The sequence below is a fragment of the Bacillus rossius genome, chromosome 1 (assembly GCF_032445375.1).
Source record: "Bacillus rossius redtenbacheri isolate Brsri chromosome 1, Brsri_v3, whole genome shotgun sequence".
Taxonomy (NCBI): domain Eukaryota; kingdom Metazoa; phylum Arthropoda; class Insecta; order Phasmatodea; family Bacillidae; genus Bacillus; species Bacillus rossius.
In genome coordinates, this window is record NC_086330.1 from 174,722,005 (window position 1) to 174,739,822 (window position 17,818).

Genomic DNA, 17,818 nt, shown 5'->3' on the forward strand with positions numbered 1-17,818 from the left:
AACCATTTAAAATGTCGTACATCTATTAATAACTACCTATCAAAATGTTTAATTAGAAAATACTGAAAAATACATACAATCAAAATGCAACCAACAAGATTAAAAATACCTATGTAATTTTGTAAAACATTTGTTTGCCTCTCTGACCGTCTGAGATGTGTGTTCCTAATTATTTAAGAACTACCGTTCTTATAAGATGATTTATTTTATTGAATGACTAGCTGTCCCGGCGAACTTCGTTCCGCCTAACAGTCAATGAATTTCATGTTAAATTTTAGCTAAATTGATTTAGGATTTTAATAATTTAATAAAATGAATACTTAAATTCAATAAAATTACAAAAATCAAGTATTTCAATGGCGTATCAGCAAGACATTTGTTTTATTTAAGCCATGTATTTTGCTACATGGGGTATACTCGGGTTGATTCTCTTCAGTGAAGCACCTTGTGATATACGACATTTTTCGTTTTGTTATAAGGCGTAAGAAAAAATAAAACAAATGGTTTGCTGGCACGTTAACGTGCCACATACAATTTACCATGAAAAAAATTAGCGTTTTCTAGATTCAGACCACAAACACTAAAGGATTGGCCTTGTAATTTGTTAATCGTCATGGAGAATGCAAGACGAATAGGAAATTTAATTCGTTTAAACTCACAGGGTATATTGGGATCATCGGAATATTGGAATGAAAACTTCCTCACCTTTGAATTTTCCTTTGAGTATCATCGGGTGAATCACATTGATAATCAGTTATCTTATCACCAAAAGCCTTCTTTTGCATTGTTTTTGTTGGTTTAGATTTCGAAGCATGATGACTACCGAGCCAACCTTCAGTTGTAAATTGTGCGGTGGTAAGCCAGGCACATCCAAGGAGTTTAAAAAGTCAGTTGGATAGTTGTTGGCTGCATCTTCGTTTGTTACACTGTGAAAGGGTTTGAATGAATGCAGAGTACCAACGATTTGATTCTGAATTACGAAGTTTCTAAGTCATCCTCGTCTTTGTTCTTAGCCGCCAAAAATTGCTCGCTCACTCAAACATTTGTTTTTTTGTGGTTAGCAATGATATTCGGGAACAATATGTTGATGAGCTCGTCTTTCGATGAGACGAAATTGCAAAAATTCGGAATTACATCAATTCGCTCGATTCTTTGACAGGAACACGGCTATTACCGATAGTCAGCAATTGCTTGGAGAAATCTTCAGCTGATGAATTGTTTAAACAATGCAACTCTCATGTTTGCTGCCAGATAAAGTTTCTTCACATAGCGCCACAGATTTGATGAATTGAGGCAAGCGTTTATTACATCGGCAGCTTTCGATCTTTGAGTGACTGGCAGTGTTTGGCGGAAATCACCAGACAGTAAATGTCATTGCGCCTCCAAAACATCTGGAGTTATTGTGCAGATCTTTCAACGTTCGGTCAAGTGCTTCCAATGCGCGTTTTTGCGCCATTGTTTATTCATCCCAGATGTAGGTTTCAGATGCTACTAAAACTTTGGCCATGGTGGAGTGTTTCGCAAAGTTATATGTCGGTTTTTCAGTAGTTTGAAGGTTTAACGACAATTTTAACGCTGAATGAGACGTACGGCATCCTAACAATGCGGCCGCTATTCCAGAAGAAGCAACTGCTACCGCAATGCCGTATCTCGCACGAATAGTGGCCAAAATCAATGACATGAGGGATATCTTCCCTGATCCACCGGGGACATAAAAAAAAAAAAAAAGATTAAATGTTCTTTTTCTCGGCATTGTTAATAATAATCCTTGCACAATAAAATTTATTCATAATACTCACACAAAATAAACAAATCGACCGGTAACCTTTATATGCTTTATTCAAAACAAATCATAGACCAAATGAAACAAAAAAAATTACACTTTCGTGACGTTCAGCTTATATACTGTCAGGCAGCAGCACTGGAATGTTCCAAGAGAGTTTCTCATACATTCTGTGTTTTCAATCTTTTTTTTGTGACAGTGATGTAATGTTAATGCGATTGGGTGATTCATTTTAATTAATTTTAATGATACAAGTAAACAATAAATCACAAGATAGGTAAACACAACTGTCCCAAACATGGCAATGACAAATGGTTAAGAGCTTTAGTTTTTCTTACTCTCTCTGCTTTATTCGTTAGCATAGATTCGTGGCAATTTCTTGTAGGACATAGAGAAATCGGGGGGCACAGCAGTGCCCCCGCCAAGTCGAGCGCGAAGCAAACACTGCCGTACCATCCTTTACTGGAACCATTTCGCCGCATTTTCAGGCCCCTATTTGAGAACCTCTGGATAAGACCAGAACGCAGAAATTTTCGTCATCCAGTAAGCTATAAAATCACATAATAAAAATAAAATTTTTAATCTGTAGGTCATTTAGTTCCGAAGTTAAGCGAAAGCAAAGTTTCGCATTTATGACACTCACTCACTCACTCATGATCATCAGAATAGAACTAGTACTTCCCATAAACTCAGGGAGCTGAAATTTGGTACAGAGTTAGGGTTTAATGGCCACATAAAGGGAAAACTATAAAAACTAGGATAATCGAAGATCTGGAGTACCTGGTGACCCTTATTTGAAAACACAAGAGCCCACCCAAACTATTAAAGATCGACATACCGCCTTCACAAAAAATATTCAACTTTGTTTGCCTCTTCATTTGAAGTAAAAAATCGAAGGTCTGAAGTATCTGATGCAGAACCTTCAGCTTGTCTCAGCTGTATTAGAGATTTGGTAATGCCCCCTTCTACAATTGGTACATAAAAAAATCGACTGTCATTGCAAAAAATCCAGCGTAGTGGAACACATCTTCTAATTTAATCTAGCCTATTGCTTCCCACTGCTGGGCGAATGCCTCCCCTTCTGCTTTTTATACGCATATAAATAAAATTAAAGTAATACTCTGGATAAGACTAGACTGGTTTTATACTTATACTTACAAGTTTACAAGAAGAAATAGTCGAACGATTAACTTTTTTCTACTCGAACATTACACAAATTAAATAAACAAATTACACTAAAATATTAAATAATTTCGCTCAAAATTTGGTCAAAATATAAGTCAGTGGACTAAGAGTGGCGGTGATACGCGCACACGTCGCTAGATGGCGCTGACTGTATTTTAAAACGCGTTTACGTTTGTTTTCTGATAACCTTATATGGCGAAGTGGCAACCGGCCGCGTTACAGTCGTTTACGACATTCTTCTACTGCGCTTGAAAAAGTTTGCTAGGGATTAGGAGGGATTATTTGCATTTCGTTGATTTCGCTTATTATTTCGTGAGGTTTGCTAAGGTTAATTAGCAGGTTGTTGTTATAACAATTCGAAGATTTGAATAGGTTAGGAAATTTATAATTAGTGACGGATTACTGATTATTACTTAATTATTAGATTTAAAAATACTTTTAATTGAATACTTTATTTAATTGTTAGTTATTTAGTACTCAGTTTTCTAGGTTTAATTTACAGTTAGGCAGTACTTCGAATCACGTTCGTGTTTATAAGTAAGTACCTACTTTTCTAGTATTCTAGGTTTAGTTTATTTAGGTAGATATTACTTCGTCTCGTTTAAAAATATCATTAATATAGCTGTATTTCAGTACTAGGTAGGTAATACCTTTGGTACAAAGTTCATTGATAATTAATTATATTGACACTTGTCTAATAATTAAGAGTTAACGTTTTGTTTATAGTTTGTATAGATTGAGTAGGCTGAGTATAATATTATCTTTGAGTTTTAGTCTTAAAGATATAGATTTAGTCTAAATATTATCGGTATTTCTGATTTGTTGTCCATATACTAAAGGTCGTTGAATTTATTTGTGTTTGATTTTGCAAGATAATATCGTAAAAAATGTCGATAATATTAAAAGACGACGATGAACTTAGTGGCTACCAAGTAGTTGGTATGCCCAAAGACGGGTCTTGTCTCTTCCATTCAATATCTTTCTTGGTGTATGGTAGAACTGACTCAACTTGCAGTATCATACCTGCTATAGTTGCATACGTTGCTGAACATTGGGATGAAATGCAAGTGTACACGTGTGATGCTGATTGTGACGTATACACGAGCGCGCAATCCTACACGAGCGATATGATGAAACCCATTACCTACGGCTCAGCTTCTGAGCTTATGGCTGCTGGAAAAATCTTTCCCTTCACTTTTGAAGTGTATGAGAACGGTATACTAAGAGGTTCCTTTGGCGATGCTGGCCAAAAAATGTGTTTACGTTTTACCGGTAGTTACTTAAGTGGCCACTAGGCGTAAATACCGCGCCGATCTTTTAGAAATTAAACCGTCTAAACCGTCTAAAAGAATAAATAATGAACGCGAATGGGCAATACGAAAAACTGTTGCTACTGTACAAGAATCAGAACCGGAAAAAAAGAAAAGAAAGATTTGTAATAATAAAAGAAATTCTCTTAAAAAGAAAAAAAAAATTGTCAAATAATAAAATCTAATAAAATAAATCAATATGCCAACGTTTCTACAAAAAGAAGTGAAATCCCACCAAAAACATTCTGTAAAAAAATTAGCCAAGTCTCGATGGAGCTGCTTGTTTATCTCTAAAAAGTAATGAAATCTAGACAAAGTCGTGCCAAGTCTAAGGTTCCTTACTGCGATTTATTTATTATTATAGTTAATGTTGTGTGACTTGGCCGTTGAAGAGTACACAAGGGTACAAAACCAGGTGCTCCATGACACAATTGCACCAATCTGTCGCCAGAACCGCTACCCATTGACGATGGAAAATTGCCACTTGGAAAACATTGATTCAATAACCAGTCAATTGTAGGCTTGATAAAGCTGCGTATTTCAATAATACTTATGTGTAGGCGAGCCTGAAACAGTATAAAAATTATTTCCAGTACAGACGGACTTCTAATCATTGATAGAAGTCCGTCTGTACGTCTATTTTATGTTAATTCGCTGGTCGATTTGACGCTCCAAAAAGAAGAGAGCAGAAGTCAGCATTGTCAATGCGGAATGCATGTGTTGCACAATCAACAACAGCCTAAAATGAGACACTAGCGTCCAATTACCAATACCAGTATGGGCTATTATCTCGCTTAACAAACAGATATAACATTACGTGTAAACAATATTGACTTGTATAAAGAATGTTCAACGGCCAAGTCACACAACATTAACTATAATAATAAAGACTTGGCACGAATTTGTCTAGATTTCATTACTTTTTAGAGATAAACAAGCAGCTCCATCGAGACTTGGTTAATTTTTTTTACAGAATGTTTTTGGTGGGATAACACAGTTTGTACGTCTGTAACTTTGTATGTCTATGGCCAACCTGCGTGACATGAGCTGTCAATTGTGAAATATGGCGGAGTTCCAAACCTAATTTATTTAAAGAAAACATTTGCTGTGCTATTCAGGGCGGACACGGACCAACAAATCAAAAATCATTAAAATCGGTCCAGCCATTCTTTAGTTATAAATGGTGTAACTAACCCGACTTTGTTTTATATATATATATATATATGTAGATTTTGTTTTACGGCCATAATTCAAAAGAAATAGAAAGGAATTGGAGCTTAAGTTAATTTGTCTGAAATAAATTATTATTGTAGGTATTTCAATAATCTTACTTAGAAAATTTTTCTCATAGAATTTGGTGTCATGAACTTCTTCCGGTGTTTAAATTTTTTAAATGCAAATTATTTTATAAGTAGACCTTAAACTACTAATTAGTTGCAACAAATTTTTTTATCATATTTCAATATTGAAAAATGCCTAACGATGATAACACTATTTAGCTATTTATTGTATATTTTACTCTGTGTTTATTTAAAATCTTTTATATTGGGTTATTTTTTCCGTACGCGATGTGGATGGAAAAATACATGCTACATGGCTGAATGCATACACTGTTTTAATCAACAGTTCAATCCAACAACGACAGGTGCAATATAATAACAGTCATTAAACAAACATCAATATACATGAACTAATTAGTATTAATTGAAAGAGAATAAATGCTATAATAAAAATATTTTGTCTAAATTTTAGTAATTTTTTTATGTGTAACATCTAAGCCCTCAGTATATGGCATTTGGTAGGAGTAATTTCGTGAATGTAACGGTAATGTGTAACGGTAGTCACATTGAACGGAAATGTGTAACCACGGTGCTGCATCTGTGGGGGATGGCGCAAACAAAAGTTCTCAAAATCAAAGAGAAACGCCATAGTATTAACTTTTTTATGAGTTTTAACAGATGGGCAGTATTCTATTAAAATACTTGTCGAAAATCTGGTCCAAGCCAGGATTTATTATTTCCTAGTCTTTTTAGCTTTTTTCAGAGCCGTTTCATGATATTGTTAAAATTAAGGTAATTTTTTATTCAATTGTTGACGTAGCTGTTCCAGCAGATAATTCTAGCAGTGGGTGCAGAAACTACGTGTGATTCGAGACAAAACATGAAGTTAAAATCACAATTTGTTTATATACTTATCATGCTTGGCATTATTTAATAGAATTATACTTTAAATTTCGTGTCATATTTTCTTATTATAAGTATATTTGCAGTATGAGAACACACGAGTTTACTCGTTTCCGAGTTTGTATGTTACAAATTTCGGGCAAGTACTGAAGGACTCTTTATTTTTGTTCGTAGAATAAAAATTGTTTGCAAGCAAACACTTTTTTTTAAAATAGTGCAAATGTCTGGCTTGCCATTTATTTCACAAAAGTGTTCTATTTCCTGTACGCCATAAATAACCTCACAAAATATCGTGTACCCAATACAGGGCTTTGGGTGCTGAGCTAGTGAAGTCATTTACTACCAAAAAGTACGAAATACTCTTGCCAGCTGTACAGTTTGCAGTGTTTCAGCTGATGTAGCGCTCTCGTGTCTCAAACCAGCCGTCGATAATTCGATCCAAATTCCACGTCACCAAGTTGGTAAACATTGATCCAAAGACTATTTCAAAATTGACACTTCCATTTGCGCTTAAGCCCTTAATGATTCAAATTCAAAACAAAGTCATTATGACATTTACTTTGTAGCTTTGTAGGTAATATCTTGATTTTTTTTAGGTGCTTAGCTAACAACCAATTTCATTACTGCTATTATTTAATTGAATTACAATTTTAGTTGATTCAGATTTGTGTTTCAGTCAAAGATACACAAACATGTCCAAAATAAGCTGTCACATTAAAAAAAGAAAAATTCCATAAAACATAAATAAACCCAACACTAATGAAGTAATAAACAACACATAGTTGATGCCAAACTACAAAAAACCTTTAAAATAGCTCAATAATTTTTTAGATGTAAAATAATGGAATATTTACATGTAATAAAATTAAATATTCCCATTGGCATGTCCACCTAAGTGGCTGGCAGACATAGGAGGACCAATTGTGTCGTCAGCAACCTTCTACAAACTGTGCCAACGAAGCACACTTATTCCCTGCATCAGTTAGCAACATACATAACTTAACATCAGTAAAACATTGACATTGCCTTGTTAGCTATTTGCCAAAATCTCATCAATAAAAGAGCACAAAATATATTTTTAAGTATACATAGCCTCATGTATTAACAATATATTATAAAATTGTTTACTATGCTTGTTTTATGTTAAAACAATTTCTTTGTCTGCTGTTGAAATAAGGAAATTAAAAAAAAAATGTTTTGTGCAGAAGTTTGAAACACACAAATTGTAATTATTCTGTTTCTATTTGTTTATAAAAAGAGGACACTAATTGAAGAGTGGCCATTGTTGGTGAATTTGGCTGAATATTGGCCCCGAGCTAAGGACCCCGGGACACCGCTAATTCGGTCCCTCACATCTCCTTCCTTCGCCCATCCTTCCCTTCGCCAAGGCCTGATTAATTCCGGGACCGAACAGCAAATTCTGCTCTCTCCTCGGATCTGGGATAAGGACCTAGCGGCTTCTTAATACCGGATCACCTGCCCCCCTTCCCCCTTGAACTTCAATTAATGCGCTGGCCTGAGCTCTAAACTCTGATTCCCTCTCAGTTCAACTTCTAACTTGTTCGTGCAACTTCATGCAATAGGGATAAAATATAAACTTTGTTTCCATCTGAAAAAAAAAATTCAAGCGACATATAAGGCAACCTCAGAAAATCGTTTTGTCCTCTGAATTGTTTAAATTTATTAATTCCTCATATTAAAATTTTTCCCTTTTTAAAATATGAATATTAAAGTTAATCAAGAAAATTATATTTGTTTTGAGTCCAGATCCCATATATTTGTCCTGTTTGCGGAAAAAAATAAATTCAAGATTAAATTTGTAATAAACTTAAAGTTTAAAACAAAACCGCTTTTATCATTGAATAAACTAAAAAATAAAATTTAAATTTAAGTTTTTTGTCCAACAGTCAAATAAATCACAACTCTGTATAACTAAAAAGTTTAAATGCTTGATATCATTTGTCTTCAAATGTGTATCCGTAATAACAATATGATTTGTAATAGATTTTCTATCACTGATTTTAGGATATAGTCAATACAAAATTTTTAGAGTATGTAATATCATTTTGAATATTTTAGGACATAATCATTACGAAAATGATTATATGAATTTAAAACAATAAATAACTTAAAATTAGTAATGGGGTGCTTCAGGGGCACAAATCTGTAGGATTTTTATGTGGAGCCCGCGGAAATTTACGTGGGGGGGGGGGGGTGGTTCTATAATTAGGCACGCGGGGTTAACCGACACGTCATATGTGGATGCGTTATCCGTATGCTGTACACTGTCCATAGTTTGGCCTACATGCATGCAATATGACTTTAACATATACACTTTTCAGTAAGACATAGTTTTGACATCAAAAACTTTTTACAGTCACGCTTTTGCAAGTGCACGCAGGCCCCTCGTTAGTGAGAGGCTTCTTCATTTCAGGGGGACCCGGGCTCTCCTCCCAACCCCCCTGGAATTTACGCCGAGGGGGTGCTTGATTTAATTTGTCTTAAATTTTCTACCACTATTTTAGGATATAGTCATTACGAAAATGAGTAAGGAGAGCACCCACGCTTTTATTTATACATAGTTATGGTGCATTATTTGACTGCTGAACGAAAAAATTAAATTTAAATCTTATTTATTTAATTTTTATTTCATTGAACATAATAAGTGGTAGTTTATAGTTAAATAACTATACGTTTATTAAATTATTTTATGTCTCAAAATATAATATATATAAATATTGAATATGAGTAATTGAAATTGTAACGCCCCTCGTGCCCTTGATTTTTAGTGTTATAACACCTCTTAAAAGTCCTAGGAAACAGCTGAGCAACAAGCTACAAAATTCACATAAAATTCGAACATCACCAGAGGTGGCACGAGGCGGGGAACAAAACAATTTCGAAACTCCCTACAAACAATCCATTTGGGAGTCAGTGGATCGGTAGAAATATACATATAGATACTCAATTAAATAAAAACAACAAAATAAGTCATGTGATCTATAGGCTTCCTGGTTTATTTATATTAATATTCTTTTATGTGGTGCATAATCTTTCTTTAATTAGATTTTACCAGAAAATATCAAGGCAGATTAACCATCGATCAACAAATTAGCATTTTAACATCTTAGCAATCATTAATGAAGAAAACATGAACACAATTTATAGTGTTAGCGAGTCCGGACCGCGAATCTAGCGAAAATTTAACAAGGTTCTAGCCATAGTGAAATGTTTACAAAAATAGTTAGAATATATTGCCTTGGTTTTGAATCTTATGCAAAAAAAAATTACAATATCACCATGTCCAATAAGGGTTAATTCCTCTTGAGTCATAATTACTGAAGATATAACTTTACATAGTTCACAAAAACTTCTCCCCTGTACACCGGCACACCAAGATTAATGAAATTTTGTCGTTCAGAACTCACGACCAGGTAAAAAATTTGGCGGGAAGAGCAGAATAAATTTTGTTGGGGTTCACTCAATTGCCTTTCAATCCCGACCATTTGTGCAGGGGTGACTCTCGGATGACGGGAATGTTTCTTCAATCGGTGGGTATCTCTTGCACCCTGCCTGCAACAAGGTCCAATATCGACAGAGATTAGACCAAGTAGCAGACAGACCATCAATCAGGCAAAAGCCCGCTAAAAGGGAGCGAATTGGGGGATATATTGAATGCAAAAGACTCACCGAAGCAGGGTGATGACAGATGATTCCATTCATGTTGCGCGATCGCCAGTTAGGACGCGCATCGCGGAGATGTCGCGGAAGCACAAAGAAAAGAATTTAAAATAATTATACTAAAACGTAGCTATTCGGGTTGGCTGACTAACTAACAGAAGACAAAGAAAAGTTTTAGGGAAAAATTCCCTCGGCCAAGACGATTACATCCTATAGCGCAGAAGAAGGCAGATCTGCACGCGATTTATTATTCAAGAAGCAGATCGACAGAGACGCCGATGTAGTCAGCCCAACAGCCCGCGCATTAATCCATCATGGCGGCTAGATCGTCTAAAAAAAAAAAAAAAGGATGCTGTGACGCGGTAGGCCGAAAAAGGGGGGGGGGGGAGATATGGCTCAGCGCCGAAAGGAGCCGAAGACGTCCGAGGCAAGGTAAAACGAAGGTCTGTTGCTTGGTAAAAACCTCTATAGCCGTCGAGCGCCGCGCGCTCTATGGACGCGCAGTTGAACTAAGTTTAACTTCGACTCGCAAATCTCGCGCTAGGTGACTTGCAACCAGCATGGTGCTAAAGGGGTGGGGGACAAGTGTGCTCTCTGGCGGCCAAAGAAAAGAGAGGGAGAGACTTAAAGACACGGCCACTAGAGTGCGCCGAAAACCAGGGAAAGAGAACTAGGATAAAAAAAAGGTTTGATATGAGTGTACAGAAGTCTGACAAAAATTAAATAAGAATAAAAATGCAAAAAATTTAAAAATGAAAATTTGAGCCTAAAAATTAAAAACTGTGCCAATCATACCAATAAACGGCACATACTCCCCCGCTTGAATGCGGAGCACAGGGGAAAACAAATGCAACAAAATAACATTTCAGTTCGGCGAGTTACCAGGTTCGCCTGTATACTACTACTAACATTTGACGTACGGCTGTGGCGCGTCGGCACCTCCAGTCGCGTAGAGTTAAGAGAGGGAGTAGGGTCGAGATAGAGGCAAATGAATAAACTTATTGGTTAATGTAGGTGGTCATACCTTACAGATAATCTCAATTACTAAGTTGGGTCACTTAAAAATATTTTATTAGAATAATTCTTATTCTTAAAGAAAATTTATAATTATAGATAATTATTATGGGTGCAATATTAATAAAGTAAGTATCATATATTGTTAGGTCAAGAGACTCAAAATAAAATTTTAATATTTAGCATATGATAAATCCAGAATTATGTATAATGATCACACATAATTAATAAAGTAAATATTGAATCACGTTGATCTCAGATGTTGGACATCGTGTAGTTTCACAAAGTGGGCACTGTGAGGGAAAGCCGAAATTACTGAGGCCAAAACAAGGGATATGCGTCCTTGAGCACTCAGCGATATATGGGGATTGGAACCCCTGTATATGGGTATGGTAACCCGTAACTTACAAACTAAATGGGAATGAAAACCCCTGTACATATTCGTTTGTCCATAAGAAGTCGAAGGCATGGGTCCAGGCCCTGCACACTCTGACGATGGATCAAACTAAATTATATAATTTTATACTTGCTCAAAAAGCTAAGTACACCTCAGTCCCGAAAACTACATTTGTTAACTTACATAGGATCAATATGTTCAAGCTCTGATGGTTAATCAGACCAACAGGCTGAACCAAAGATACCCACGAGGGAATTTCACCCTGAGTTAGTTCGGGTTCGAAACCCGAAAGATCAACGAATTTAAATGAATTTAGAAAAAGATTAAAACAAACACAGATTGTGTAAAAACCATAATATTTATATTATGAAAAATATTTTATTTGGTCAACTATATTTTAAAAGTTAAGTTATCTAATTATTAATTGTAATTATAATTAAATATTAATTAATATTAGTCCTCGCACTCAAATTTAATTAATATATATATATTATCATAACATTTAATATTAGAATCCTAATAAACATAACTAAATTTAAATTAATTAATTTCGCCGTCGGATCTTCCATGGCGGGCACAAAAGTTTACACTGCCTGAGAGGGGGTTTGAACATAGGCCGTCCAAAGATGAGTGGTGGGAATGGAACCCAAAGAACACTCGAAAACGGTCATGAGATGTTTCACTCAGAGGACCAGGTCTTGGCTCATTGGCTCAGAGGACCTCTCGCGATTTAACGCCTGAATATAGTGCTGCACTGTGGCGAGCGTGACCTAGTTCGACTTTAGAAAAACACAAAATTTAAACCTTCATGCCACCTTGGAAGTCACAATTGCAAAAACAAAGTATAATAATATTATCATAATGATGTAAAATAGCTACTAATTTTAGGGAGAGTGTGTAAGACAATTAATAGAATCAAAAAAAAAAAACTTTAAATATCTAGATGCACAAAGGTATCAGCTACTGTGCTCAAATTGTTTTCGTAGCTGTACAGTAAAAAAAAATTTAATTCTTAATGAAAATAAAACAAATTAGAAATCTTATTGAAACAATAATACAAAATTAGTTAACACTCAATACAGTCTGAGAAACTATGAATATACAGTTCAGTTACTGGTTAATATCGTCAACGTAAATAAATGCACTTGACGTCCTAGTCAATCATCATCTCCGTACTAGCTTATAAAAAAATGTGGTTAATTTACCTACACCACAACAACTTAATTTGGGAACCTTTCGGCGAAGGCTAAAATTAATACACCTCTCACTAGGTGATCAAAAATATCATCAGAACAAAAGTGCTAGTTACTTGATGGATACAAATATTGGAAAAGTAATAAACAATAATCAAATGCATCAAGGCATACATTAATTTTAGAATTAAATTGACTGTTAATATGTATGTATAGCTTACGATGAAATCCTATTTCTTATTGTAGTCATTATAATTATTATCTCTAACCTTAGATAAATTTGCAAAATAAACTTCTTGTAGAATTTATGGATTGCATCTAGTAAATATTAAGTACTTGGGACAATAGTAAATAGCATTATTATGCTTACATTAGTTGTAATATTAAATAATTGGTGTAAAGTTATATTATGATTATTGAATTAAGAATGTTTATAAAAGTAATTTCTAGACCCCATTTAGATGTTATGAATCTTAACTTGAGATTATTCGTAAAATGTTAAATATAATTATGTATACATATATAGAAATAACACAACATTTAAATATTATGTGCTCAAAACAAAATGAAGTTATACTTAAATTTAATTTTAATATTTATATAACATATTTTATATTTCAAAAAAGGAAATTATAGGCTGCTTAAATTTAAAATAGGAAGCAAAAATGCAATATATGTAATGTGCTAACTGAAGTCCGTGGTAGGTACGAAAACTGGTTTGCCTTATTAACGACACAAGGTATGTGGACAACAGGGAGGAAAAGGTAGCCGTCAGGTTGGCAGTCCTGAACATGAGAGTAACATGATACCGCGCGTAAGCGCAGAGAGACAAAAAATACCACAATGTCCTAAAGGACTTCTATGTATATGTTTTTCACAAAGATGGCCTGGTTTGCAGGCGGATGTATTATAAAAAAAAAACACGGATGATAAAAGGAGGAATTTAGACAAACTCAGGGCACTGTCGGCCGTGAGGATCAAACTAGATTGCAACGCATTGTCTACGCTGCCGGACGTGGTGGGCAACGGAATGACCTTACCTCCAACAGCCGGTGAGGCTGAAGGGGAGGGGTGAAGTGGTAGACAGGGAGAATGACACGCGCGGGAGATAAGGCGCGCTGCCTACACGGGAAGTAGCGCCGACGGGGCCGCGCGGTGTCTAACACCGCGCGCAAACACAGTCACAGCGGGACGTTAAAACTCAAATAAAATTTTAAATTTTAACCGCAACATAACTACAGGGTGTACCAGCGATCAGTTCACAATGTTAATAATACAAAATTTAAATCCAAAAAGTATATAATATTTTTATTTTAAATATATATATTATATTTTATTTTAGGTATGCCTACTTGACTTAGGTATGCCTATAGACCAAACCACGCTCTGCTACCAATTTGTAACGCCCCTCGTGCCCTTGATTTTTAGTGTTATAACACCTCTTAAAAGTCCTAGGAAACAGCTGAGCAACAAGCTACAAAATTCACATAAAATTCGAACATCACCAGAGGTGGCACGAGGCGGGGAACAAAACAATTTAGAAACTCCCTACAAACAATCCATTTGGGAGTCAGTGGATCGGTAGAAATATACATATAGGTACTCAATTAAATAAAAACAACAAAATAAGTCATGTGATCTATAGGCTTCCTGGTTTATTTATATTAATATTCTTTTATGTGGTGCATAATCTTTCTTTAATTAGATTTTACCAGAAAATATCAAGGCAGATTAACCATCGATCAACAAATTAGCATTTTAACATCTTAGCAATCATTAATGAAGAAAACATGAACACAATTTATAGTGTTAGCGAGTCCGGACCGCGAATCTAGCGAAAATTTAACAAGGTTCTAGCCATAGTGAAATGTTTACAAAAATAGTTAGAATATATTGCCTTGGTTTTGAATCTTATGCAAAAAAAAATTACAATATCACCATGTCCAATAAGGGTTAATTCCTCTTGAGTCATAATTACTGAAGATATAACTTTACATAGTTCACAAAAACTTCTCCCCTGTACACCGGCACACCAAGATTAATGAAATTTTGTCGTTCAGAACTCACGACCAGGTAAGATTCGGCGGGAAGAGCAGAATAAATTTTGTTGGGGTTCACTCAATTGCCTTTCAATCCCGACCATTTGTGCAGGGGTGACTCTCGGATGACGGGAATGTTTCTTCAATCGGTGGGTATCTCTTGCACCCTGCCTGCAACAAGGTCCAATATCGACAGAGATTAGACCAAGTAGCAGACAGACCATCAATCAGGCAAAAGCCCGCTAAAAGGGAGCGAATTGGGGGATATATTGAATGCAAAAGACTCACCGAAGCAGGGTGATGACAGATGATTCCATTCATGTTGCGCGATCGCCAGTTAGGACGCGCATCGCGGAGATGTCGCGGAAGCACAAAGAAAAGAATTTAAAATAATTATACTAAAACGTAGCTATTCGGGTTGGCTGACTAACTAACAGAAGACAAAGAAAAGTTTTAGGGAAAAATTCCCTCGGCCAAGACGATTACATCCTATAGCGCAGAAGAAGGCAGATCTGCACGCGATTTATTATTCAAGAAGCAGATCGACAGAGACGCCGATGTAGTCAGCCCAACAGCCCGCGCATTAATCCATCATGGCGGCTAGATCGTCTAAAAAAAAAAAAAAGGATGCTGTGACGCGGTAGGCCGAAAAAGGGGGGGGGGGGGAGATATGGCTCAGCGCCGAAAGGAGCCGAAGACGTCCGAGGCAAGGTAAAACGAAGGTCTGTTGCTTGGTAAAAACCTCTATAGCCGTCGAGCGCCGCGCGCTCTATGGACGCGCAGTTGAACTAAGTTTAACTTCGACTCGCAAATCTCGCGCTAGGTGACTTGCAACCAGCATGGTGCTAAAGGGGTGGGGGACAAGTGTGCTCTCTGGCGGCCAAAGAAAAAAGAGAGGGAGAGACTTAAAGACACGGCCACTAGAGTGCGCCGAAAACCAGGGAAAGAGAACTAGGATAAAAAAAAGGTTTGATATGAGTGTACAGAAGTCTGACAAAAATTAAATAAGAATAAAAATGCAAAAAATTTAAAAATGAAAATTTGAGCCTAAAAATTAAAAACTGTGCCAATCATACTAATAAACGGCACTAAATCAATAATAATAAATATGAGTGTTTCAAGTATTTATTTGTTACAATGAACTTAAAATTAGTCATTAATTTTCACGTAATCCAGTTGTTTCAGATAATGCGTCAACACTACATGGAACTTTTCTTGCTATCTTAAGGCAACCAACTTCTTCTACTTGGAGACCATCCAGTAAATTCTGCGACTAAGATTACATAAGCCTGTACGGCAGCCGAGAGATGCAATCAAATAAACAACTGCGTAATCTATAGTACAGCCTTGCATTTTATGCACGGTAGATGCATAACTCAGTATTAATGGCAACATTCGCCTTTCAGCGGTACCATAGCTGTATTTCGCTGGAAACTGAATGGCTGTTGGTTTAATTATATGTACGCCATCTGTGCCGAAATCAACACGGACTGATGGAATGTCACGCCAGAAGAGTGGCCAGTTAATTTAAGATAATTACCCATATTGCCATTAACAAACCCTGGGCACTTTTTCCACCATAACCCAAACTTTTCGATCGGAAATATTCCAAATCGAAAAAGCATTGAGTTTTAAAACTTTCGAAATGTTGGCTCTTAAACCTCATTACCCCCCTCCCCACTAGGATAATAGTCGACCGAGGAACAAATACCCACCATGCCCCGACCTCAGGGATAGGTACATATAAGGCCTGGTTATTGCCCATGGCTCGAAATTAGTGTTTTTTTACCCTTAAACATCCTCCCCCTTATCGTTAATGTCTTAAGTTATTAAAATATTGTATTGTCAGAGGTTCTTTATATGTATGCAAAATTTCAACACATTTGGGTTTAGAAAATCGGGTAAAAATTGAATGGAAAGATTTTATTTCATAGTCAATTCATACATACACACAGGTGAATCTAATAGAAGCGTGGTATGAATGGGAAATCGAAGGAAAAATAGCGCAAAAGTAACCTTAAATAATGTACTCAGGTAAAAGATTATTGTGTTTATAAAAACCACTTGTTTTTTACAATCTGGTATAAAATATTCACCTACGATTTAGATTATACTCTGTAACCTTTTATTCCAATAAAATTTTAGTTAAATTTTGCATGACAACAATAACTTATTTTAATTTTGAAATGATTAAGAGGGTTAAAAACTGTTATTTAAGGAAATCAAATAAATTTATAGAAATTTTGTTTGTTCACAATGCATGAATTTGATTGACACGAAAAAAATATACATTTTAATTGTGTTCCTTACTCTCATTTCATAGGCTCTTTTAATGAAAGACGCTTAGAGAACATGTTTTGAAGGAAAGTGATCAATGTTGCAAGAAAGGAATTTATAACTACCTTATTAAAAATGCTTTGGGCTTTTTTTAAAATAATTTTCTTTCGTTATCAGTCTTCGTTGGCACAGAACGTATGTTATTTCCACTATTTATTTATATAACTTGTACAAATTACTTATGCCTGATAGCATATATTTCCTCTCATGCTAATCTTCATTTATATTTAAGTAAAAAAATTCATAGAACCGAACTTAGACGTAAAAACTGCTCACTAATACTGGGCTAGTTAACCTGTAGATGGTATTTTCCATTTGTCTAAAATAATCAATTGTCTTTTAACCGATGTTTTTATAGTTATTATGTTCACTCTGAAGACCACCACTGCTCTAGCTCTTCATTGATTTCTCACCTCAAGGAAGAGCCTTTTTTCAATTATCCTGATTATAATATGGTTCGTAGTCAAATGAAGTCTTTTTTTATTGTTTTTTGAGCATATCATATTCCCGTATGTTTCCAAGTCAATAATAAAAGGTTTCCCTAACATATTAAATTATAATCTCTGAGATATTTTGATGTATTTTGATTTATGTATATATACTTTTTAATTTTAATTGTGCATACCAAAATTAATTATTATTAATTACTTATGCCAATAATATTATAGAGTATTGTTTAAAAATACTGAAATTGCA